The following is a 26,341-nucleotide window of genomic DNA, read 5'->3' as shown; positions in this document are numbered from 1 at the left end:
AACGGGGGTTGAGCTATAGAACGTTTTTTGGTCGTCAATTGTGACTGCTGTATCTCAAGAAATAATGAACGGAATGAAAGAAAAATTTATCGGCAAGTAGCCCTTAGTGGGTGTAAGAGCTGATTTTATTTTGGTGTCAACAGCTAAAAAGGGGGTTGCGCAATCGCCCGTTCTTTTTTTCCATTGTGAGTACCCTATCTCAAGAAGTTATGCTACGTTCTGGTTGAAATTTGGAATATATGTGAATCCATACGTAAACAGGCTTTGGTTCAATTTTGACGCCAATCGCTCCAAGAGGTGTTGATTTTTTTTTTTTTTTTTTTTTTTTTGCGAATAAAAATAGCTTTATTAATTCAACAATTAGAAAGATAAATCGTAATAGATTGTCGTCTGCGTATTTCTCGTGATTTTAATTGTATGGAAATGATTGGAAATATTATCTCAATGATTTAAAATTTTTAACTGTTGCCATCTTATGTTTGTTAACAAATAAAATATTTGTAATTAATTCAAGCAAGGCTTTTAAAATAACTTTCAATTTTCGCTCTTTGCTTTGCTTTTGCAATAATGCAGACATTGGGATGGTCGTCAAGTTTTTTCATGTGTAATTTTGTTTTTGTTGGGAATATTGCTTCCTCGTCAAGCATGGGGAGGGATCAGAAAAAAAAGAAAAATATAGAAGAAAGTTTCGTGATGGCCACAACATACTAGTTTAGTTTTAGTAACACACATGTTTGAAAGCCCACCATTATTTTTGAATCACCTTGTATCCAACAAAATACGAAGAATGAAAAATACAGTGAGCAGCAATTTTGAACACTTTTGAAACTTTGATTGCTTACAGAAAATGTAACGTTGCACAAAACGCAAACTCGTATCCTGTCGAACTCGCTTATAACGAGTGCGAAAGAATCGCGATATTTGCTCGTTGCAATCAAGTGCTTGTATAATACAGGTTCGCATAAGAACTATAGCATACTTGCTTTGTTTTCTTTTTTCAGTACAGTACCAAAAAAGTTGATTATTTTGCTTTGAACTGTCTTATTGTGTTCGAGGAATGGCCATTGCCCGAAAACCGTGGTCATTTGCGCACTCCTAGTTTCCAAAAATATTCAGAAGCTATAGTGTATGTTGAGGTTTCATCTTCTTGAAGTTCCTTCCATTTGTCGTTATCTTGGACGCTTTCTTTCCACCTTTTTTTTTTTTTTTTCATCAGAACTAGCTTGAATCAGACTAACGATATCCTCCGAAATATATCTTGGAAGCGATAACATTGTATCTACAAATTTATTTTTAAAATGCTTTCTTATTCAACAAATTAAATAAAATGGAGCATCATCAATTGTTCTCAAGGCTTTTGACTTATCCCTTACTCTAGGTTGAATTTAAAATGTTAAAGGTTTTTTTTACAAAAAGGATAAGCTGAACTGGAAGTCAGTAGAAGTTTTATGAACCAAACAATATTGCTCGATATAAGCGGGGTTTCCGCGTTTAAAGTGAGTTATGCTCTCATAGACTTAACATTGCGCCAACCAAATCTTCCTGACAACAACGAAAACCTTCCTGATTTCCTCTCTAAATCCGAAGAGAATTTAATGCTAAATTCAATACAAAAAAAAAAAAATCAAACATTAAAAATTAAAAAAAGTAAGCGACAATAATTGTAATTTTATTACATAAGAAAAAGCTTTATTCGACAAGTCAGAGAAGAATAATGATTTTTCCTATCTGTAAACATGTCAGATTTTGCTTTCTGCCACTAGCACCTGATTGGTTCCGACAGCAAGGACAATGATTGGCCCGGAAAGTTAGAATTTATAAACTAGTCGACAACTACGTTGATTAAAGTTCGGAAAACATTTTTTGCATTTCAAATTCAATCCACGACCCACGCACACTAAGAACTTTTGAATCTCTAAAAACTAGATAAATGTAGTATTAACATAAATAACATGTTATGCGTTAAAAAAAACATGACTAAATAAGTTCAAACGTTGTATATTTTTACTCTATATATGTTTGTTTATAAGTTATTACTAGCAGCGGGGTTAAAAAATGCAAAATTTTCAAAAAAAAAAAATAAAATTGCATAGTGAAAATTGTTTAACTCGAAACTTAGGGGTCCAAAGTTTTCATGTTAAAAGAAATTCGTGTACTAAATTGCTTTATTAAGTGTCTTCGTGTTAAACGTCGGTCACTACTTGTTTCAGGGTAGGGCTTAATTTGCATGAGTGAGCACAGGAGCTCACTCAGCTCTGGCACTTCTTTTAAAATTTAGGTGACTTTTTATTATTTGACTAGAATTCGGTCTGTTTACAAATGAAAATGAAATGTAAAGACGATAGGTTTCCTGCATTCTTTTCAAATTTAAGAAATTTATTATATATTTGACTAGAACTCAGACTATTTACATAAAAATATGAGATGTGAAGTCTATAGGTTTCGTGGTCTGAAATTAAACCCTGTTTTAGGGATAAAATGAGTTTCCCTTTCAATGTAAAATGACATAAGCTTATGGATGTAACGTCGGACAAAAGTCTTTTGCAACTAATTGATAAATTAAATGATTATTGCTATCTCCAAACCCCAAATACATAGAGACGGCCACGAGTTTTTTTTTTTCTGTCGAGCAGACTGGAATGTTGTAATTGGGGGGGGGGGTAATTTGAGAGGTTCTCTGATTTCTTTTTGAAGGAGGCTCTCGTTCTTGAGGGGGGCTTCGCAACATCTTCTTAGAGGTTGTGCCATAACACTTACACCGTGGAAAAGGAGAGCTTGGCACCTCTGAAGTGTATCAATGTTAAATTGGAAGTTAGTTTGTTTACAAACACTAGAGCAGCTAGAAATATCTTTTGGGGAGGGTTTTTTGATCAAAAATACTTGCTGGAGGGGGCTTTTTTAATTAAAAATACCTTCTGGAAGGAGTTTTTGATCAAAAATACTCATGGAGGGGGTATTTAGATGAAAAATACCTGCTGGAGGGGTTTTTCTGATTAAAAAATACCTGTTGGAGGGTGTTTTTGATCAAAAATACTAGCTGGAGGGGGTATTTAGATGAAAAATACTTGCTGAAGGTTTTTTTAAAATTAAAAATACCTTCTGGAAGGGGCTTTTGATCAAAAATACTTCATGGGGAAGGTATTTAGATGAAAAATACCTGCTGGATAGGTTTTTCTGATTAAAAATACCTTCTGGAGGGGGTTTTTGATCAAAAATACTTGCTGGAGGGGGTTTTTAGATGAAAAATACTTGCTGGAGGGGTTTTTCTGATTAAAAAAATATCTTCTGAAGGGGATGTTTTGATCAAAAATACCTTCTGAAGGGTGCTTCTTGATCAAAACAGCCCAGTCATAAGCATAAACTATTGTATTAGAATTTGCATTTATGTTAAAACCAATGGCTCTGGGGGTGTTTTCACCCCCAAAACCCCTCCTTCGCTGCGTCACTGTTTACAAAGCGTAATCTGATAGAAAAAAAAACAACTTAAATTGCAAAACACAAATAGAGGTACAAAGGGAAAGAATAAAAACTTAAAAAATAATAATAAAATCAGAGAAATTGCATTGGTAATAGAAACCTCTTCGTTAAATGTTTCCCAACAACAATGACACAGAAAGTGCCCGAGTGTATTACCGCGAATTTATCTGTTTTCCTTATCACCAGAAAACTATTTTCCTTATCTTTCTAGAACTGGATTAGAGATTTCATCTCTTTGTCTCTGCATATGCCTAAACTTGAAATTTAAATCGCAATAACTGGTAACTGGCATAAATTAACAAAAGAAAAAAAAAATTGGAAATTTGTGTTTAAGTTTGAAAATAATTCCAGTTATTGTGGGATCTTTAATTTCGATAGCACAACTGTTATCTGTGATTGTTATTCTGTTCGCTTTTATATTCAAACTAGTATGTTGTGGCCATCACGAAACTTTCTTCTATATTTTTCTTTTTTTTCTGATCCCTCCCCATGCTTGACGAGGAAGCAATATTCCCAACAAAAACAAAATTACACATGAAAAAACTTGACGACCATCCCAATGTCTGCATTATTGCAAAAGCAAAGCAAAGAGCGAAAATTGAAAGTTATTTTAAAAGCCTTGCTTGAATTAATTACAAATATTTTATTTGTTAACAAACATAAGATGGCAACAGTTAAAAATTTTAAATCATTGAGATAATATTTCCGATCATTTCCATACAATTAAAATCACGAGAAATACGCAGACGACAATCTATTACGATTTATCTTTCTAATTGTTGCATTAATAAAGCTATTTTTATTCGCAAAAAAAAAAAAAAAAAAATCAACACCTCTTGGAGCGATTGGCGTCAAAATTGAACCAAAGCCTGTTTACGTATGGATTCACATATATTCCAAATTTCAACCAGAACGTAGCATAACTTCTTGAGATAGGGTACTCACAATGGAAAAAAAGAACGGGCGATTGCGCAACCCCCGTTTTAGCTGTTGACATCAAAATAAAATCAGCTCTTACACCCACTAAGGGCTACTTGCCGATAAATTTTTCTTTCATTCCGTTCATTATTTCTTGAGATACAGCAGTCACAATTGACGACAAAAAACGTTCTATAGCTCAACCCCCGTTTGAGTTATTGACACCAAAATTGAATCAGCACCTGTTCCTGTTAATACCAACATATGGACCAAATTTTGTTTGATTCCGCCAGTAACTTCCTGAGGAATAGCAAGCACGCGTAACTTGAAAAACGTCCCATTGCTCCACCCCCCTTGGAGGAATTCGCGCCAAAAACTAATGGGCACAAGTTCACATACGGGCACATATGTGTACCAAATTTCGTTCGATTTCATGCGGTAGTTTTTGCTGTAGAGCGGCCACAAAAAACTGGTCACACACAGACGTGACACACATACATACACACATACATACATACACACACACACACAGACAGACAGACATTTTCCAAAAATAGTCGAAATGGACTCAGCACACCTCAAAACATTCGAATCCATCAAAATTCGAAATTCGAAAATTTGCACGAATCCAATACTTTCTTCTATATATTAGATATAGAAGAAAGTAAAAATGAAAGCTCTTATAATTAGTGATTCTGTTCTTAAAGATTTAAAGGAGTACTTACCACCTGACCAAGAAGGTTATGACCAGGGTCTCAAGTAGGGGAACGTGGGGCAAAGTGTAATGGCGAAATATTTACTCTGCTTTTAGCGCCACCTATTTGACAGTATTTTAACTATGTAGTAACACATGTATTCTATTCCAGTTAGAAAAAAAAACCCTCTGAAGATTTAAGCAAATGATATCATAAGCAATTTTTAAATATTGATGATCAAATTGTAATAATTTCTGTAAGTTAAAATTTACTTTTGTCACTATTAAATATTGATTAATAATAAATTATTTTTACTACTAAAAATGACGAAGTTCTTGATGTTAACATTTTAAATATTAATTCAGACCTACTAATATTCGGAGCAATATTTATTTAGTTACTGTTAATCTTATTTGTATTTTAAATCTTTTGTACAATTAGCCAAGTGCATGCAGGGCAAAGTGAAATCGTTCATGTTGTTTACTCATTAAATCATTTACTAAATTACTTACGTATTCATTTTGTAATTAATTCATTTACATTTCTTCATTCAATAAGTCACTTATCTTTTCATTCATTCACTTATTTTTTTATTCATTCCCTATTTTATTCCCTCATTTATTTTTCCTGATGTATTAATTAATTTATTTATGAGTTTATTGTTTCATTATCATTTCATTTATTCATTCATCCTTTTATTGACTCATTCATTTGATCAAAAATATTTTTTATAATTGAATAAAAAAGATTTCGCATGAAAAATATTTCATTTTTTACTTTGCTCCATTAAAAAAAAAATGAAAATGTTCCACTTTTTTTTTTTTTTTTTGGAAAGCACAAATTTACTGCCAAAAATTAAAAATAACGTTTCAATGCAAGTTTTTCTTTCTTTAAGTACTGTAATTTTCAAAACGAAATTCCAATTTGTTCATTTTGAAAAAACTAAGCCATCTTAACTATATCACTTTGCCCCACATTACCCTACTTTAAAAGTATAACAATTGATCGTCTGAATGGCGATTACAGATATCGATCCGTCGAATTATGACTTCATTTTCGTGCATATAGGAGCAGAAGATGTAGCAAGTGAAGAAACTTCCTGCGCGTCCAAGAATTAAAGATCCTGTTTCAAGAGATTTTTTTTAGCGGAATCAAAGCGTCAAGATCGTTGTTTCTGCTGCCATACAGTGATCGTTAAAATTATAAGGACGAAAGGAAAAACCACCACATCGCTGCAATTGGTCGGAGAGTTAGGCAAATTTTTTGACTAGTAACTAATAGTAAATGAAACTTTTTTTTTTTTTTGTAACTTTTATTAGAAATACAAAAGAATTTCTAATTTGTAGAAGGTTCTAAGAAACAAAAATTTGCATGTTTTTTGTTCTGCAAACCGCACTACATAACGATATAAACGATATAAATGCTTTTAGTAAGCGATTGGGGTGCCACTTTCCATTTTTATAGTCATCTCGCTAGGTGCAAAACTTAAAGAATTTGAGAAAAGAAAAGTGGTTGCTTGAAAAATTTCACGACGTACCGTACGTTAAATCAACAAACTTGAACAGATAGATATCGGTCATTTTGAACTTTCTCAAAAATTCCGGCAAATAAGGTCGACAAAGACGAAAAGGTAGGGCATTTTCTGTTTCTGTGTGTGTAGAACTAATGATGATAAAACGGGCTTTCTCCAAAAAAACTAACATCAAGAGATTTTAGATGGTTAAGTCAAGTGACGATGCAATGCTCGAACTATTCAACATCTTTTACAAAAAGAGAAAAAGTTTCGTTACGAGAAGCTATTGTCACGACAGACTCTTAAGAAAGTTCATAAGAAACCAAGGGTTGATCGTGTCAAAAATACATTGTTATGGGTGAAAAGTGGGGAAATGTAATGTTTTTTGATGAAAAAAAGTTTAATTAGGATGGACTAGATGGTTTTCGCTGCTTCTGGTATAGCTTATGGTATTTGCTTTTTGGAGAAAAAATCTCAAAGTGTACATTTGGGGACGGTTTAATAGTGGTCTGAGGGAAAAAGTTTAGTAACGAACAAAAACTATAGGGTCTGGTGGAGTAAAGATAGTGCATGATTTGTGATTGTGACACATGTATTACAGTTGCAAGCCACAAATTTCATTAATCCCTTTAAAACTTTCTTAAGCCTTAAAATGTGGTGTAACATTGTCTTTGTGTAATATATAAATTTGTTTTGCATCCACCAGTTTCTGGCTTTGTGTGCATGTAGTGCGTCAGCATTGTGTTTGTGGCCATATGTTCCTTATGATTCTTACTTCCTATCCTCCCCTCTAACACCTTTCAATAATTTTTTCAAAAGTTTAAACTTACCCTGTGTACATGTATATCATATGCTTGTATGTAAGTGTCTACTCGAGTACGTATGCGTATGTACGTGTCAACCTGAGTATAAAAGTGTTCGTAAAAATACGAGCATAAGCGAGCATATACGTGTATAGTCGAATGTATATCTGTATAGATAAAAAATGCTTGCAGATACCCATATACGTATTTATTGGTGCATTTATGTGAATACGTCTACGTACATGTCTACCTGAGTATATAAGTGTTCGTATAAATACGAGCATAAGCGAGCATATACGTGTACAGTCGAATGTATATCTGTATAGATAAAAAATACTTGCAGATACCCATGTACGTATTTATTGGTGCATTTATGTGAATACGTCTATATACGTGCTTGCACGAATATATATGCTTATACATACGTACATACTCCTATATTTACCCCGTTTGCTGTAAAAAAAAAACATATTAAGTGAAATTAATATTTAATTCATATCTGCTCATACTTAAAGTTTAAGTGACGTTAGAAGAACAATATTCATTTAAGCCTAATATTATGACCGCTTTACCCCATCTTACTTAAATTGTTCTAAAAAATCATCTAAAATATATTCAGCTAACTGCTAATGAGTAAGAGTTCTTCAGACATGTAGGAAGCTTTCTGTGCAGTCAATTTGTTCATAATTCTAACTAACAAAATTTCCCTAGGAAATTAAAAGAGGTGTTTAGATTTTAAAAATTTTCATATTGACATAAAATATTTTTTTTACCAAATAAAATTTTGCCAGTGTTGTAAAATTTTGTATTCAAAAAATAGTTTCTAACTGCCCTACTTTAAAATAAAATTTTCACATTCATTCGAACATTTATTTCCAAGCAATATGCCATTTGTTTGACGCATGACCACTTTACCCCATTGACCACTTTCCCCCACCAGACACTACCAATATTTTCGGTACAGAGCAGAATGAACTCTGAGAGTAATGTTGATGTTCTGAGCAATATTTTTTAAACCAAAAACACAGTTTAATTACGAGCTTAAACTTTCTTTTCCAGTTGAATAATGCCTAATTACGTGTTTCTCAAACCTCAAAATCATTGCTTAATGCTAATTTCGTGCAGTTACTGCACTGGCCAAACAAAAGGCTCGATCTAAGTTTAAAGGGAACTTTGTGAGGCATTCTGGGACCCGAAGTATGAAAATAATGGTATTCAATATCGAAACAAGCAAGAACTCATTTTCTTCATCGAAAAAGCTTGTATAAAAGTTTCCAAGAGAACTTCCATGACATCAAGACTGATAAAAACAATTGAAAAAGAAAGGGGATATTATTGAGTACTAGGATTTTTCAGGGCAAAACACTCGTAGTCCTTATAATTTTGTCCAGTTTTAACAATGACATGTTTTTATTAATAACGGAAAAACATTTGTAATTCGTATTTTCCAAAGTTCTGCATTCCACAGTGATTTCTAGCATAAAAAGGCTTTTTGCGTAAGAATTTCACTGAATTATTTCAGAAATTTTTTTTTCTTGTGTAATTTTTCAGCAGTCCTCATAATTCTGACCACCACTGTATATTAAAAAGAGGGGAAAATGCTAAATTTGGGAAGTTTGCTCTAGAAAAAAAATTATTACGCAAAGTTCAGTACAAAAACTGATTTTTTCGATTCACCTAAAAATAACAGTAAACCGGTCTACTAACATAAACTCAAACGAGAGTTTACTGCGTCGTTGAGCTAGAGCAGGGGTTCTCAAATTTTTTCAACTCGCGGTACTCTTTGAAAATTTTGAGTTTTCCCACGGCACCCTGGTCCATCTCTATTATGTAAACAACTAATAAGTCGCTATTTTTAGGGGGTTTTCCCCACACAACGCACAGTTCACGCACATATGTGCAGCATATGCAGCACAGGATCATATCCTTCTTCCAAATACTCTGGTGTTATATTATTAGGACAAGCGTTAATAAGGCGAACGATGGTTCTATCATACAATTTACTTTTATCCTACAATTTACTTTCCTAAGTTCCCAAATCTAGTGAAAAAATGACGGCACACAACGACATTTTTCTTTTTGAATTCGTCCACTGCATAATTTAGGCTTCAAGAACCGTATTCATTTTTGTTTTATTCTAGCTAAACTTCAGGGAACCATGTAGAAACAAAATTTACTGTGAAATTAGATCAGTTGGTTTTGACATCACTCTTCTGCAACACCTTTTGCTACACTGTTGCACTTTTGCCTGATAGTTAAAAATGGCTTGCTGATAACGCTTAATCATCAATTAGGCTTTTTGATGACAATGAAAGATGACCTAGTGAGTTTTTGTTACACTGTGTCAAAAATAGGAGGATTTCGTTACTGGGTATTATTTGGCGCACTCACTTTACATACACACGATACCACGGACACTTCGCGGCACCCCTCACCTCTACCTACGGCACCAAGTTTGAGAACCCCTGAGTTAGCGTATGAAATAAAATTATACAACTCACCTGTTAATATCTATGGAATGACAAATTCTCGTGGAATAAAATTGATTCCTAATCAGATGTCATAATGCGCTAGAGAACAGGATGCTGATAAGAAGTCACATCCTTCCTAATTTTGAAAGAGGAATGCGTCTGAAAAGCAGCAGAATGAAATTGAATTTTGTTTATAAGATCTACTATGATTTAATTCTGAAAGCTAAGAACTAATAATGATAATAATAGTATAAATAATAATAATAATAATAATAATAATAGTATAAATAGAAATAATATAATATATACAATTACAATAATTCAAAAAATATATATAATACTATAAATGATAGTAGTAATAATAATAATGTAAATAATGATAGAGTAATATAAAAAGAACAATATAGATGTTAAGTAATAATTATTATAAAAATACCAACCATAATAATAATAATAATAATAATAATAATAATATAATATAAATAATTACAATAATTCAAAAAAAAAACTTTTAACGATATTAATAATAATATAAATAATAATAGTAATACAATAGGATTAATATAATATTAAATAGAAATTATTGTAAAATTAATACTACTACTACTAATAATAATAACAAAATAATTACAATAAAAATAGTAATAATAATAATACAAATCAAGCTAGAGCTGAAGTTTATAAGTTTTAGTTTAAGCTAGTTTTAAGAGATTTAGTATCTTGTGAACTTGCGATGCTTAAGTCATTCAACTTTAAGCTTATATATTTCATTGGAATTTATAGGGGGACTGGTTGGCAAAAGCCGTAGCTTATCTCTTTGCTTTTTCGTTTGTTTTTGACGATATTTTTCAGGAAAACTAAGCTTTTTTTGTCTCTCTCTCTTTTTCTCCTTTTTTAAGCCCCATCGTTATAGTTCGGAGGGAATTCAAGTTAAATGAGCAGTCCTTCATGTGTTTCTTCCTTCTAATACAAAAAGAAGAAGAAAAACAGCAATTAATTTTACTTACCCTCGAAAAATAGCGCTGCTACGTGAAACGACGTCGTCGGCACTCAAGGCTACCTGATGATTCCTCAAGGAATATTAATGTTTCATTTGCAATCGGCTTATTACGTAAGAGAGCGAAGTCGTTCATCTAGGATTAGGTCTCTATTTTTATCCATATGCTTAATACAGTATATGTGTTGTCATCCGTATGCAAGGAAGTGGTTTAAGGGTTCAAGCCCCAAAGTTTTTCATCCAAAAAAGAAAAAAAATATGCCTATCATGATTTATTTAATTTCATTACTTTTTTTTTTTCATTCTTGTGGAAAAAATTTTGATGCACTGACCAACCACGGATTGCATGGAATTTTCAAACATCCCAGATAAGACTATGTGAATAAGGGGGAAAAGTAAAAATTTGATGCGCGTGTTCCGCTCATTTAAATGAGACGCTGCTTCTGCAAAAGCTGACATCGGTAAAAAATAATAGATTCGTCCATTTACGGCTATAAAACGGATGTTTGTCTTTCCATACAATCTGTGGTCAGACAGTATTATTAATACTTCAATTTTATTTGAAAACTGAAATTAGTACGAATGAAAAAATGTATAAACTTTGAGCTTTATCTGCAGTACTTTTCACTTTTGCGAATATTATTTTTTCTTAACGAAATAATACGGCGTTTTGTTTTATAAGAACTCCATACCCCGTTTAAACAATCTACTGTAACCGAAATCAGTAGAATATATGAATGAAATCAAAATCGATTGCTCATATAGATTTCTAAAAAAAAAAAAAAATGTGTTTGGTAAAACCCCCTTTCCGAATCAAAAATCTGGTAATGGACCTGTGTGCTGTATACTTAAAAATATAGAAATGAAAGATTTTTTTTGCACTCTGTTGCACTAAGAAACATATATAATGAAGCTTCAGTAGCAACATATTATATTCATGTTACAAAGGCGGGCACCACACAGTTTTCCATTCCATGTTATAAATTTTCCACTTAACGCAATATTTTTTGCATGTTCTAACGAAAGTTGAGATGGAAATTTATTAATACAATCCTTCATAATTTATTCTTAACAATTATCACAGTACAACAAATTCTAACTTTTTTTCCCTGTCCTTTTACTTAAACTATGAGATTCTGAATGAACAAACGTGCTTCATGTGAAATACACCGCCAGCTCAGTCATTTCCAGCCGATGACTGCAGTTTCGTGCTTATTAGTACTCATCAGCCCGGCATAGGAAAGTGACTGAGCTGGAGATGGAAAACCTCTTAAGGAAGCCAAGAGTGCGAAACAAACTGGTAGCTAACATAGAATTAGCAGACCAGACGTTATGTCTATGTTAGCTAATAGTTTATTTCGCACTCTTGGCTTCCTTGAAAGGTTTTCCATCTGCAGATCAGTCACTTTCCTATGCCGGGCTGATGAGTGCTAATAAGCACGAAACTGCAGTCCTCGGCTGGAAATGACTGAGCTGGCGGTGTATTTCTACTTTAGCCCTGGCTAATGGGCGACAATTTACTGAATTAACCTTGCCTCGCGTTCAATCTTCGTGTTGAACCGAACCATTGCTTCGGTCACTCGTCTGGTCGGCTAATTCTATGTTAGCTACCAGTTTGATTCGCACTCATGACTTCCTTAAGAGGTTTTCCATCTCCAGCTCAGTCACTTTCCTATGCCGGGCTGATGAGCGCTAATAAGCACGAAACTGCAGTCTTCGGCTGGAAGTGACTGAGCTAGCGGTGTATTTCACGTATTTCTGCTTTAGCCCAGGCTAATGGGCGGTAATTTACTGAATAAACGTGTTTTATTTACAGGCGAGTCCGCTTAATGGAATAGGCAATTTGCCAGGAACATTTATTCTAATAAGCAGGATATTCCATTATCCGGGATAAAAATAATACACATTAACAGTGTGGTACATTGGAATTTTATTACATTAAGCGGGATATTCTATTATCCGATATTCCATTAAGCGGACTCGACTGTATATCTTAAAACCAAAATGGTTCATCGTATACCGGTCCTGAACGAGACAATCTTCGCATAGGGACAGGCCATAAATGACGTCACACATTTTTTCAACATTTTTGACTCCCTCGCCCCTTTGTCACAAAGTGTCACACTTCATCTGCCCCCCTCTCCTGTTCAAATGAAGCTATTTTTCAAAAACATATCCTTACAGAAGCATGGATGGTGTCACACTTCTTCTTACTTCATCCCCCCACCCCCTTCCCATAAACAGTCACAATTTCAAGAACCTGCCTTCTCCCTCAGCGCTTGACTTCATTTGTGGACAGCTCCAAATGAGAAAGGTCCACTAATGGAGTTGTTTCCTTCAGCAAAAAAAGCAAAAAAAAAAAAAAAAGGGGGGGGGGGGACCCAGAAATTTTTTTATTTTCCCAACAGTTATTTTATAATTAATTTTTTAAAATGTCCGATTTTTCAAACAAGACGTGGTCTAGATGACGTCACAAATGATGTTTCTTGGCGCTCTTCATACCGCGTTTCCACGTTATGATAACCAAGAAGTGAATTGCAATTGCGCTCTACGCTTGCTATCAATCATATCGTTGCCAATACACGTGAATAAAGATGCGAATTAAATATTTTGCTCTGTGAATGGCAACTCAGAATGGCATTTCATCATTTGTGATGACATCGGCAAGAAATGTAAACAATGAAAGATCACCGATTTAAGTTTTTTTTTTTAAATATAAAACTTAAGCAAATTATTTAAAAAATGTTTAGATCCTATGTTTTTAAGCATGTTCTTTAAAAAAAAAATACTTTAAAACATTGGAAACGACCCCATTCAAATGACCAATCAGAGAGACCGCATTTTCTGCTTTTGGCACTTTTTTATTGAAGTTTTCATCATGAAAAACTGCTTCAATTTTCGAAACGATGAAAAAAATCCTCTTTACCTTTGCCTCAGTTAGATTTTTGAATTCGCTTCTGAGATGAAATAAAGCCTCTCCTTCTCTGTCTTGAAGTTATACAAAAATTTTCATAAACCGGATTTAATGCTTAACGGTGGAAGAAAGGCACATTGAGGATTCACAAAGCATTCATGGTATAGATTTTTGAGCCAGTAGAAAAGCTTTTTTCTTAAATGCATACTTAAGCTTGAAGGCCACTTTTAGGAGGTCGTGACAAATTGTTTAAAAAAAAAAAACGCGTAGACTAGATTTTTATGAACTTCGTGGTAAAAAACGGTGATTGGGCCATTCCATCTAAAAGTCGCCATCGTGTTCCGCACATAACAACTTACATATTTCACTAAAAATAACAATTTTGAAAAGTAAAAAATGTATTTTTTTGTAAGTTACTTCAAATAACCTTTTCTTTTGGAGAGTTCCCCCATATCCCCAGGCGAATTCTCCTATTTGTTTTCCAACTGCAACATGGGTTAAAGGATTTGCTCAGCTATTCAGGGTTCACTTTCACTTTAGTTCCAAACAACACTAGTAACAAGAAAGGGAGAACAAAACTTGCTTTGATTGAATAATTTTGTTCAAACCTCCAAAACTAAAAAAAGAAAGATGAGATATTTTAAAGGCACGTCGTACGGTCAGTTCCAACTATGTGACATTGAATAGTAAAGGGTGGTTTTTTTTAGAAGTAGAGAACTTTAGGTTCAAATAAAACACAGTTAAATGTTGTTAATTGCCATGAATGTTGCTTTATTCGAAAGATGATTCTTTGACATTTTTATTTAAATATGATTTCTGGCATATGGCCACCTCGGCTGGTTCGGAGAAAGTCCAATTGGAAAGTCAAATTTTCTCACTTTTTGCAGCAATAAAGGCTGTATGTCAGTAATAAGGTGGCGAATGTTCTCTTCCAAAGTGTCAGTCTTCTGTGGCTTATCGGTGCAGACCAGAGATTCCACATAGCTCCACAAAAAGAAGTCCAGCGGTGTTAAATCGCATGATCTTTCAGGTCAATTCACGGGTTCATTGCGTGAAATTATTCGTTCACCGAACGTTTCTTTCAATAAATCAATTGTGACACACGCTGTGCGCCATGTTGCAACGCCTTGTTGTCTATTCATGATGAAATGGCGAACCAAACGGAACACAAAATAATTGACAGCTATCAAAATGGCACACATATAAGACAATGTTGCCAACTTGAAGTTCTATACCTCTTAAAAAAAACACCCTTTACTTGATCTTTCAAGAACTCCAAGTTATCACCTAAAAATCTGCATTTTTGTAAAAAGTGCTGTTTTACATAAAGGTGTTTACCGTCACTTTAGAGCCAAGCAACACTAAGGGGCCATTCATTAATTACGTAAGGATCCCGAGGGGGAGGGGTTTACAAAAATCTCTACATACCCTTAATTGGAGGGGGGATCAAACCCATACTTACGTAATATTTTCCAAGTCGATATTTTATATTAGAAATCGCACGGTCAAGTGGTTCGGAAGAGATCATATTTCATTCGCTTCTAGAAGGCAAAAACGTATTAGGATGACGGATGAGCAGTTTTTACTTCCTTTTACAAAAAAAGAAATACAGTAGGCGCCACTTAATGAGATCACTTTGGGACAAATACAATTTGATAACAATAACCGACTGATAACGATAACTGAAAAGAATCCAGAGACACAAAATAATGATTTTTTTCCAATTAAGGTGCATTTATTTTGGCAACTTCAAATTAAAATCGCAATGACTCAACTGAACGCAGTTTTAAATTATAAATTATAAAATTAACAGAATGAAAATATCTTAATTATAAAAAGTTAAAGCTAAATTATGCAATTTTTAATCACATAGTAATCGGTGAAGTAAAATATGACCGTTTTCCCTGACATTCGTAAACCAGTTTCAAAGCACATTCAGCTTTTCTATCTTTTCCAGCATGGTTTTGCTTGTTGTTTAAATTTTAATTTAACTTCGCTTTGTTTTCAATCTCGACACAATTCTTTAATAGTTTACAAAGTAATGGCAACAATGGAGATCCTACATCAAAACCTGCAACGTGTCCAACGACTAAATTTTTTTAGGTGCAAAAGAAAGTTTTCTTACGGAGAGTCTATGGTCACTGGGGACGAACTTTCAGCAGCTTCATTCATTCCTAGAAAATATTTTGAACTGCAATTGAAAACCAAAAAATGCTACACAGAAAGTTAGTCTCGTCAGAGGATTTGCCTATGTATTTCTGTTAATTGAGGAACAAAAACGGGGAAAAAATTGAAAGTTTATGAAAAAGTGATAACAATAAACGAAGATGCTGATTACAATATTCGACTTTTTTAATGTTCGTTAACATACAAGTGCTCCGGGAATTCGTGATTCTGATACCATTAAGCAAATGATAACATAAATCGTGATCACATTAAGTGACGCCTACCGTATTGTATTCGCGAAAAAAATTTCTCTCAAAAATCGGCCTTAATTTCCATTTTGTTCGCCCCCAAATGAATATTGATTCTTTTTTTTCAACCCGACCACACGTGGATACATGCCTAAGAACGTATAGACACCTGAAGAATGCATTTTGACGATCCCCGAGTAAATTACAACGAGTTTTCTCGTGACGTCTGTATGTGCGTATGTGTGTATGTATCTCGCATAACTCAAGAATGGTATGTCCTAGAAAGTTGAAATTTGGTACATGGACTCCAAGTGGGGTCTAGTTGTGCACTTCTCTTTTGGTTGCAATCGGACGTTCCAAAGGGGGTCTTTTACACCTTTTTGGGGGTAACATCATTGTTAATTTCAATGTAAACTCAAGCGGTGCTATAATTTGACCAACACTTGGCAATATATGGCCAAGTTTTTTGTCACCAACTTAGCGACGAATTTGGCTTTTTTTTTTTAAATTTGGTTTCAATTTGGCCGTATTTAGAGGGTTAACCATTGAATCACAATAAAACTGCCAATATTTGGGAAATTTGTCAGTATAAAACGTTTTCTTTGCTTCGGCTCGCAACAAACTGGGAATGAAAGTATTTAAAGTGGTTTTTTTTTTTTTTTGCTCACTCCGAGGCACTATTATCTTTAAATTGGAGTAAAAGGAAGTCATGTGATGCACACATCAGCTCGTTTTTTACTTGTTTTACAAAGAAAAAATAGCGTAAAATATAATTAAAGAATCGCACTATTCATGGCATGTTTTATTTTTGATAAGTATCGCACCATATAATATATTTGAAAAATAAAAATCTTTGATTTACGTTAAACTGGGAATTTTAGTCTAACTGATCCTTTTCTAACAACATTTTATAATTTTGAAAAAAGAAATGGAATCTTACTTAGGAATAGGGAGGAGTCTTTGAAAAATCGTACGTATCCTTACATGGCGGGAGGGGGGCGGATTCAAAAATTGCCAAAATCATCTTTATGTAATTATTGAATGCCCCTAACTGCAAAGTAAGGAAAAGATCAAAACCAGATTCGAATAAATAAGTTCGTTGAAATATCAAAAACTATTAAATTTATGTTAATGTAGTTAGTCTGAACTATGATACTGAATTGTACTTCATGTTTGAAGCACTTCGGAGTGTATCACTTAAACAGGTTTTTTTTTTTTTTTTCACAATGTGTTATTTGACATAAAGTTTTTTGGTTTCTCTTTCGTGTCACGCCACACTAATACAAAGTCAGGTTAAAATGAAAAGTAATTTCGTTTCACTTATTTTTTTGATACATCTATATCTATCTAATGAATGTTGATATATTAGGCCTAAGCCCCAGTTCCAACTATGTGACATTGAACGGTACTCAAATTTTCAGGCACTTACAGTGCATCACTAAAAAACAATATTTTTGTAAAAAGTGCTGTTTTACATGAAGCTGCTTAGTGTCACTTTGTATTAAGCACTAATTACAAAGCCAGGAGAAGAGTAGAACAAATTTCGTTTGAATAAGTTTGTTGAAATCTTAAAAATAATTAACTAAATGTTGATGTAGTGGGTATGAATCCAATTCCAATTATGTGACACTGAATTGTTCTTAATGTTTCAAGCACTCAAGACTGCATCAATTAAAAGTGATGCATTCTTAAGGGCTTGAGACAAATGTTTTCATAACTAGTGTACCGTAAAATGGTCCAACTATGGGCCAATTTTGGGTATTTTCAATGAAAATTCCGTGTACATCTTTGATTTATATTTGAGGAATTTAGCAATGTTAGATACATCTCGTCTTTCAAATGAAATGTTTGAAAAAGATCTAAGTTAAGAGGAAGGGGAATTTTTCCCCGTGGCCCATAGTTGTACCTGGTTGTACCCCTACGGGGTACATCTATGCGCCACCTCAATTTAACCTAGAAACACACATTGAAAACGTGATCTGGCCTATCTTTGTTGGAGACTACAGGTTGCCCTCTGCTTGAAACAGTATAAAGAATTTTTTTAGTCCATCTCATTTACCTTTCTTTTTCAATTTTTTAAGGTTTAATCATAACTTGTCGTCTCGAGTGATTAATCAAGTTCAACTTGGTAAATGTAGGTAACGTTCTTTATTATTTGCTTAGGTTTTGACAGAGAAACATATGAAAACTGGAAAAATCTCACCAATTAAAAGCTAGTTACCTATATACTTAGGTCTCAGAAAGTACGTAGGTCTGACAAATTTTAAAGGAGATCAACAAAAGTTTTGAAAACTGAAATGTGAAGTCACACGTCACATTCCAAATATCATCAAAATTAATAATTTTAAAAAACTATCTCAATTTATATTTGGTTCGGATTTCAGTCATCACCTTTTGCAAAAAAATCCTGTGAATGCGGGCGGCATATAAACAACCTTTACTCAGTTAGAGACCTTATAATAGTATTGGGATTGGCCATTCGCCGCAAATGCGTCAGCCATGTTTTTTTCCCCCATCCAAGGTAATGAACAAATTTCGTTCCTCGGAAGTTATAAATTCACGTTTGAGTGTTTAAAATTCTTGACCTCTCTTTTCATAATGTCTAGAAGACATGTTTTGTTTCGAAATGAAGCAATAATTAGAGCGTGCAAAACAAGCTGTACAGAAGACAGAAGATGTTTTCATGCGGTAGCCAATCAGCAGTCTCCAAATTTTTACATGGTTTCCAGCAGAGTCAAGGTTGTTTATATGCATACGGGGCGATAGGGCGAAACTCCAAGTTTTCCTCCGTCTTTTCTTGCCATTATTTACAATATATAACACAAAATATGACGAAAGCATCCTTACAGAGAAGAAAATGAAACTTCAAGCCACTAAAAACCGTGAAAATAGGTGGCCCATTGTTGTACCCCAATATTCAAATTTTTGTTAAATGTTGAGCGCTTGAAAACTATGAAATATTTAAGTCAACAATTGGCTTAATTCATAACGGACAAAATAGTAAAGCAAATCTGAACTTACCAGATTTTGGAAAACAGTATATAAGTGGTCTGCCCAAATGAGACATTTAGCTCTTCCACGAGCGAGTCGAATCACGCACTAAGAACGACTAATTTATCTAATAAGGTATACAAACACAATGGCAATCTGTATATATAAAGTATAGCTTGTCCTGACTGACAATCAACGCACAGCCAAACCTACTGAGGCTAGAAAGCTGAAATTTGGAACTTAGGTTCATTTCATGACGTAAGCGCGTGCTAAGAATGGATTTTTCGAAATTTCTATTTTAAGGGGGTGAAACGGGATGGGGAATGTTCTGCACTCATATGCGAAATTCGCAAGAATGTGCTCGAGTTCAGGGTCGAACCAGTTATTAAAAAATTCGAAATTTTACGAGGGTTACGAATATTTCAGCCTCATCCAAGTAGGATGCTAACTAACTGAGATATTAATTAAAAACTCAATTTTATGTCCACTTGAATATACGTCTATGCCAAGAAATGGTGCGATTGTTTCGGTGTTTGTACCGCTGAAAAGCCCATAAAAAATTATAATTTCAAAAATATCCGCAAGGACTGGAGTTGCGGACATCGAAAAATGGCTACAAAAAAAAAAGTTATAAGCGTTTGAAGTAAAAATTAACTTATTTCAAGAAGAAATTTCTTCCTCCATTTTTTGCGCGAGATGCAGCTTGAAGAAAAGCAGAACAATATTATTTGCTGCCATTTCTTGCTTGAGTATTAAGAAGTAAAATATCTTGCAATTAGTTTTTAACGCATTGGGGCTTTGTCTGTAGCAGGTCTTAAAAAAAAATCTGACTCTTACTGGTTTTGTTAACGTTATTTTTAAGGGTGAATGATATGTTTTGTTTTAATGGCGATATTAATGAATATTTCTCTTATTTGAAAGGATGTTTTTTATGCTTTTAGACTCTTTCTGATGACTACTGTTAATGAAATTTTGATATATTTTTTGTTTATTTGGCAAAATATTTAATTTGCAAATAATTGTTCTTAGGTATTTTAAGGGTGTTTACGCATTTTAGTTAAAGAAATTGATTATTTTACATCAGAAGAGGGAGGGAGGATTTTTTTTAATTAAGGAACTTTTTTTCTTTGCTCAGATTGCTAATCGATCGGAGTTCGCATCACTCGCTAATCGGCTGTGTTACAGCAGCGGGATTATTCGGCGAGTTTGGCAATAAACAAAATATTTGGAGAATTTTTTACTTTTGAAAGCTACTTTAAATGTAATTTGACGCCTTCTTTGGTAATTTGGCGAAATATTTTCAATTGCAAAAAAAAAAAAAAACATCCGTTTCACTCGCAAGAGGGCTGGGTTCTGGTAGCGTGGTCTCTTGGCGAGTTAGGCGATAACCGTAATTGAAGGATTATTTTAAGTTTTGAAGCAACTGTAAATGTAATTCAATGTTTTGGCTAATTGTTAGGGATTCTAAAGAAACTTTTGATTTGTTTTTAACCGAATGAAGTATACAACTTTTTCTTCTTTTTTTTTCTGATGATGATTTTCAAGTGTCCCACGTGAATTTTTTATTTTCGTAAGAAGGATGGGATGGCTAATAAATCGAAGTTCGCTTCGCCCCTAAGAGCTGGGTTACGGTAGCGTGGTCGCTTGGCAAGTTTTGCGACAAAAAATAAAGTTGCGGAATTATTTTACGTTTGAAAGAAACGATTTGATGTCTTTTTTGTTTATTTGTTGAAACATTTCGAATTGTAGATAGAAAAAAACACTTCATTCTCTAGAGGGCAGGGTTACGGTAGCGTGGTTGTTTGGCACGTTTACTGATGAACTATACAGTTGGACGATTATTTTGAAATTTAAAGCTACTGTAAATCTTTTGAAATGTTTTTGCGAATGGTTTTAAATTCCAAAGAAACTTTAAAAGGATTTTTTGAAAAATGATTATTTTACATCAGGAGGGTGGGAGGCGTGGATTTTTTTATTCAACGGACTTTCTTTGAATTCTTAGCACGGGCATCACCGTGCGGGTACTGCTAATCTCTGATTAAGTGTCTTTAACTACCTAAATGGTTACACTACCTGGTGAATTTTTTTTTGGAGCTCGTGAGTTCGAAAAAGAGGCCACTGGAGAGTAAAATCATCATGGCAACAACTAGTGTTTTCGTCACAAGTGTAGTTTTACATTACGGTGTTTATCGTCATTTTAGCATTAAACACAAATTACAAAGTCAGGAGAAGAACATAACAGATTTCGTTTGAATAAGTTCGTTGAAATCTCTAAAATTAGTAAATAAATGTTAATGTAGCTGGCATAAATGCATGATCTCAATTCCAATTATGTGACAATGAATCGTTCTTAACGTTTAAAGCACTCAAGACAGCATCACTTAAAAGTGATGCAGTATTAAGTGCTTGAAAGTAGTGTTTTTGTAATAAGTGTAGTTTTACATAAAGGTGTTTATCGTCATTTTAGTGTCGATCTACTCTTTCAAAATGAAAATCTTCAGATATCTGAGTATCCTCCATTACTCAAAAACACAGTGTGACTGCTTAAAATATTTCTAAAACTCAAAAGTACGTCTAACTCAAAATATCCTCTGAAGCTTTTATCCAGGGATCTACAGCTAAAAGCGATTTATGATGTCCAAAAACCTCAGTCACACTTGAAAATATTCTCTAAAGTTCGAAGACACCTGTCGAAATCCCAAAATATTTTCTGAAAATAAGGTATTGGGTTCTATAATATGTAAATAAGAACCGATAATTGAAAATATGAAAATACTTTGAAACTCACAAATACTGAACGAACGCAATACAAATAGTGAACAAAACCTCTTTTAGGAAGATGTATATATTAAAATATTTAACTAAGCGGGGGAGGGGTGCAAGGTCAAAATGTAAAATCTAGGTTCAAATTGTACATCAAAAAAGCAGATACACACAAATATCAGATCAGCTTCGAATCAAAATATTCGGAGTACAATAATGAGTTGTTCAAGAATAAATATCAATCTAAAAACAATCTATAAAGTTCAAATACCTTATTTCAATAAGGAAATATCCTTTCAAATTAAAGGATACCTATCGAATATATTAAGGTATGTGACTAGTGGAGGGGGTGGGGATTTGAATACACATGCCATAAATCTATCAATTACCTTTTCAAAAAGCTAATCAGAATATGCACACAAGTATAAGATCAGCTTCGAAGAAAATATTCGGAATAAAGTAATTATGAGTCGTTCGAAAATAAACATTAATCTGAAAGCATTCTATTCAGTCCAAAAACCTCATTCCAAACATGGAAATATCCTCTAAAATTCAAAGATACCTACTGAATATTAAATTACGTAACTAAGCTGAGGTCGGAGTCCATTTGTGAAAAATCTACAAATTGCGTTTTCAAAAAGCTAATCAGAATAAGCACAAGTATAAGATCAGCTTCGACGAAAATATTCGGAATAAAGTAATTAATTCAAAAATAAACATTAATCTAAAAGCAACCTGTGAAATCCAAAAATCTCATCCACACTTATGTAAATATTGTATAAAATTCAAAGACTTCGATCACATACATTAAAATATGTAACTAAGCTGGGGAAAATTAAGAGTGTATGCAAACAATCTACTAATCAAGCATTCATAAAGCTAATCAGAATACGCACAAGGACAAGATCAGCTTCGACGAAAAATATGCGAATCAAGTAATAATGAATTAACGAATAAATACCTTTGTGCTGAAAATTCAAATAATCAGTAATCCAACGTTATAAAGCACAAAAATTTCAAGTTATTGCAGACACGTGTTCCTTATGACACCAAAACACGTGTCTACAATAACTTGCAATTTTTGTGCTTTATAAAGTTGGATTACTGATTATTTAATAATGAATTGTTGGAAAATAAATATGTATGTGAAAACGATCTATAAAATTCAAAAACCTCATTCACACCCATTAATATTCTCTAAAATTCATAGACACAGATTGCATGTGCAACTAAAGCGGGTGGGCGCGTGCGCTGAAGTGGGGGCGACACCTGTTGGCCCGGTCCGAGTCCGAAGGGGGACCGAGATTTTTAAAATTAGGGGAGGAATATCTGTAGGGAAGTAGGGGTAAACAATATGGAAGGGGGGTCGTAAAACTCCTTTGTGACGGGTCCCAACATTTCTGTGCACGCCCCTGAAAGCGAGGGAAAAACAGAACAAATGCAAAAATCTACCAATCAAACATTTAAAACGCTAATCAGAATACGCACAAGATCAGCTTCGACGAAATGTATTCGGAGTAACGTAATAAGCTCGAGGCATCACATTCAGTTCAAAACACCAGCTTCGACGATTCGAAACTACAAGAAACTATAGGGGGCGCTACAGCCATGTCTAATGGCGGATGAAAAAGGTAAAACAAACAAATGCCGTAACTTATAATTTGCTTTGACGCTTAGTGAATGGCAGTAATTTTACCATCGCGTTTGTGGGAAGCTTTCTTTCCTATGCATCTGAAATTACATTACACCACAAACTGTCTGAAGCCTGTAATTTACCCCAAAGATAACACGTGGAATGGAATATTTTACCTTTTTCTTTAGTATTGTTAATCACCGCAAGATAGCGTATTCGAGCTCTGGAGTTGCGAATATGTATTCGGAATAAAGTAATAATGAGTTGCTCGAGCCATTGCATTCGGTTCAAAACACCAGCTTCGGCGAAATGTTTCAGAATTAAGTATAATGAGCTGCACGAGATATCACATTCAGTTCAAAACACTGCAGGAGGCTCCAACCAGAAATGAAGGTTACAATACCAGAATAACAACATCAGCCTACGTATGAACACTTAGACAAGCACCTCTTACACTATACAGACGCACTTATAATATGAAAAAGTGAAAACAAAATGAGCTTTTAAGAATGGAATGTCTCGTACCTGTTTCCGTTTGGCTTGCCAATGGAGTATGGACGGAGATTGAATGAACTGTCGTGAATATTGAATGAGTCGTGAACTAAGCAGCCGATGTTATCACACAAATGTCATCATCGCAAAACAGGAATCTTAGTTTGATCGCTGACCTTGACCGCTGCAAGCATTTTCAGTGAACCAGGTGTGGAAATGAGAATTTCGCAATACAATTTAAGCATTAATGTGTGAGAGCATTAATTGATTGTGTGTAAACTGGTAGTAGAGACTAGAGGGCTGTGGAATCGGAGTCGGATTGTTTTTGGAGTAAAGGAGGTTAAAACATAGAGGACACTCCGAATTTCCTTTTATTTACCTTTGCCAAAAATGTAGTGAATAAGTTGAAACTTAAGACTGAAAGTTATACAAATTACAGTAGAACTTCGATTTAACGGTACCCAATTTAACGATTTCCTCAATTTAAGGATATATTTCACTGGTACGGATTTGAAGTCGATGCTTCTTGATTTAACGATTTCCTTGATTTAACGACAACTTTTTCCTGTTCATTGACGATCGTTAAATCGAGATTATACTGTATATTAACAATCATTATTTCATAGTAAAAACGAGGACTGTAAAGTTGGAATCGAGACTCAAAAGCTTTAAAATTCTAAGATTCGGAGTCGGTCATTTTTCTCTCCCAGGCAGCAACTCTGCCACGGCTGCGGAGTCAGATTCGAAGTGGGACTAGTTTTGAGGTGAAGGAGTCGGAGTCGTCTATTTTCTCACCGACTCCGCAGTCCTGGCAGCGCCACTACAAAAAATTTCGTTAAGGTAAATAATTAAAAAAAAAAAAGAATTTAATCGAAACAAGTGATTGTGACGAATTTCTATTCCGCTAAAAAGAATATCTCTATTGTCTTTGTGATTGGTCAGACAAGTCACATGATTCTGTTCAATTGTTTTGAATATTCAATACAGAAATACTCTTTTTCCAAAAATACGGGCAGTGCGCGCAAAACAGCTCGTGTCGTAAAGGCACTAGTAGACGGCCAAAACAATCGTACTAAGATTTATCTATATACCAATCTATAAACTGGTAATAGTGTTTGATCTGAAAATTAAAAAAAATTCTGAAAAGGTAAAATTTATGAAAAACTAGCAAAAATACCCGGCGTTGCCTGGGTGAGCAATAATTGTGAGAAACAATCGCTACTTTCATTCGTTTTCTGTTTTAACTAAAAGAACTCAAAACACACCGCTTTGACGTGATTAAAAAAATCGAGCTTCTTCCTTACCCATAAAAGTAAAATAGCAATAAGTATAAAGAACGAACGAGTATTCATTTAGAAACGAAAGCACGGGTTGAAGCATATAAAAATTTGAAGAATTTCCAAAATATGAACTAACAAAAACAAAGATCACTAAAAAAACCGTGTGCTTTATTTAATTAAATAATACGCACACACAAAAAGAAAAAAAAAAAATCTCTCTCCTATGTTTCCCTAAGTGTGCAAAAAGTAGAGTTTCCAAATGTTTAAATGACTTTAAACTCATGTTTGCTCCGAAGAAGCCTTGATTCAAAATTTTCTTTATGATTACTTTTAATATTGCAGTTGTAAGGCAACGACTTTTTGTAACAACGGGTTTTATATTTAATCATTTAATGGGGAAATTACATGACATTTACTGCTTTCCATCATAACGTTTTTAAACTAAGTTTTTTAGGAATAAATTATAGCCTAAGTTGCTCCCTGATAATGTAGCTATCTATGGTGAAAAAATGGTTAAAATAGGTCCAGTAGTTTTGAAGATTACGCCGGACATACATACACACATGCACACAGAAGTTGCCATTTATGTATAAAGATGAGGATACAATTCCTTACTAATGTCGTGCCTGCTCCAGAGAAACCTTGATTCAAAATTTCCATTATGATTACTTTTAATGTTGTTGTTGTTGTTGTCGTGTCGAAAGAAGTGCAGAGTGCGAAAGGTTTAAATGGCTCCAAAAGTATTAAAAACAAGATGCGCTAATTCTGGAGCCCGATGACTGTAAAGGATTTCATGTGGTGGTGCTCCAAGTGGAGGAGGGAGCGAATAATGGCCTGGCAATTAAAGACATGGTCTGGGGTTAGTTGTGAATAGGGACAGTGCTTGCAGATGGGATAGGATTTAATATTATTTGGTAGAATCTTCATGCCCTTGAAATGTCCAGTACGTAGCCTAGCTATTGTAGAAGAGAGGTTTCTTG

The 26,341-nt window shown here is 34.0% G+C and overlaps 1 protein-coding gene across 3 annotated transcripts in view; it reads right to left on the bottom strand.

The window, feature by feature from the left end:
* Positions 1-24,197, bottom strand: part of LOC129229626 (leukocyte elastase inhibitor-like) — a 31,525-nt gene extending 7,328 nt beyond the window's left edge. Inside the window, exons 1-2 of one of the 3 annotated variants that reach the window (XM_054863979.1) lie at positions 24,115-24,178; positions 9,908-10,036 (exon numbers count right to left, since the gene is read on the bottom strand). The gene's annotated coding sequence lies outside the window, so the exon portion shown is untranslated. Of the gene's footprint in view, positions 1-9,907; positions 10,037-23,765; positions 23,840-24,114 lie in introns of those variants that run through there. The other 2 variants (XM_054863978.1, XM_054863980.1) reach the window with 2 other exon arrangements.
* Between the last annotated feature and the right edge of the window lie 2,144 nt (positions 24,198-26,341).

This window comes from Uloborus diversus, chromosome 9 (genome assembly GCF_026930045.1).
Source record: "Uloborus diversus isolate 005 chromosome 9, Udiv.v.3.1, whole genome shotgun sequence".
NCBI lineage: Eukaryota > Metazoa > Arthropoda > Arachnida > Araneae > Uloboridae > Uloborus > Uloborus diversus.
This window is presented reverse-complemented; position numbering and strand designations above follow the sequence as displayed.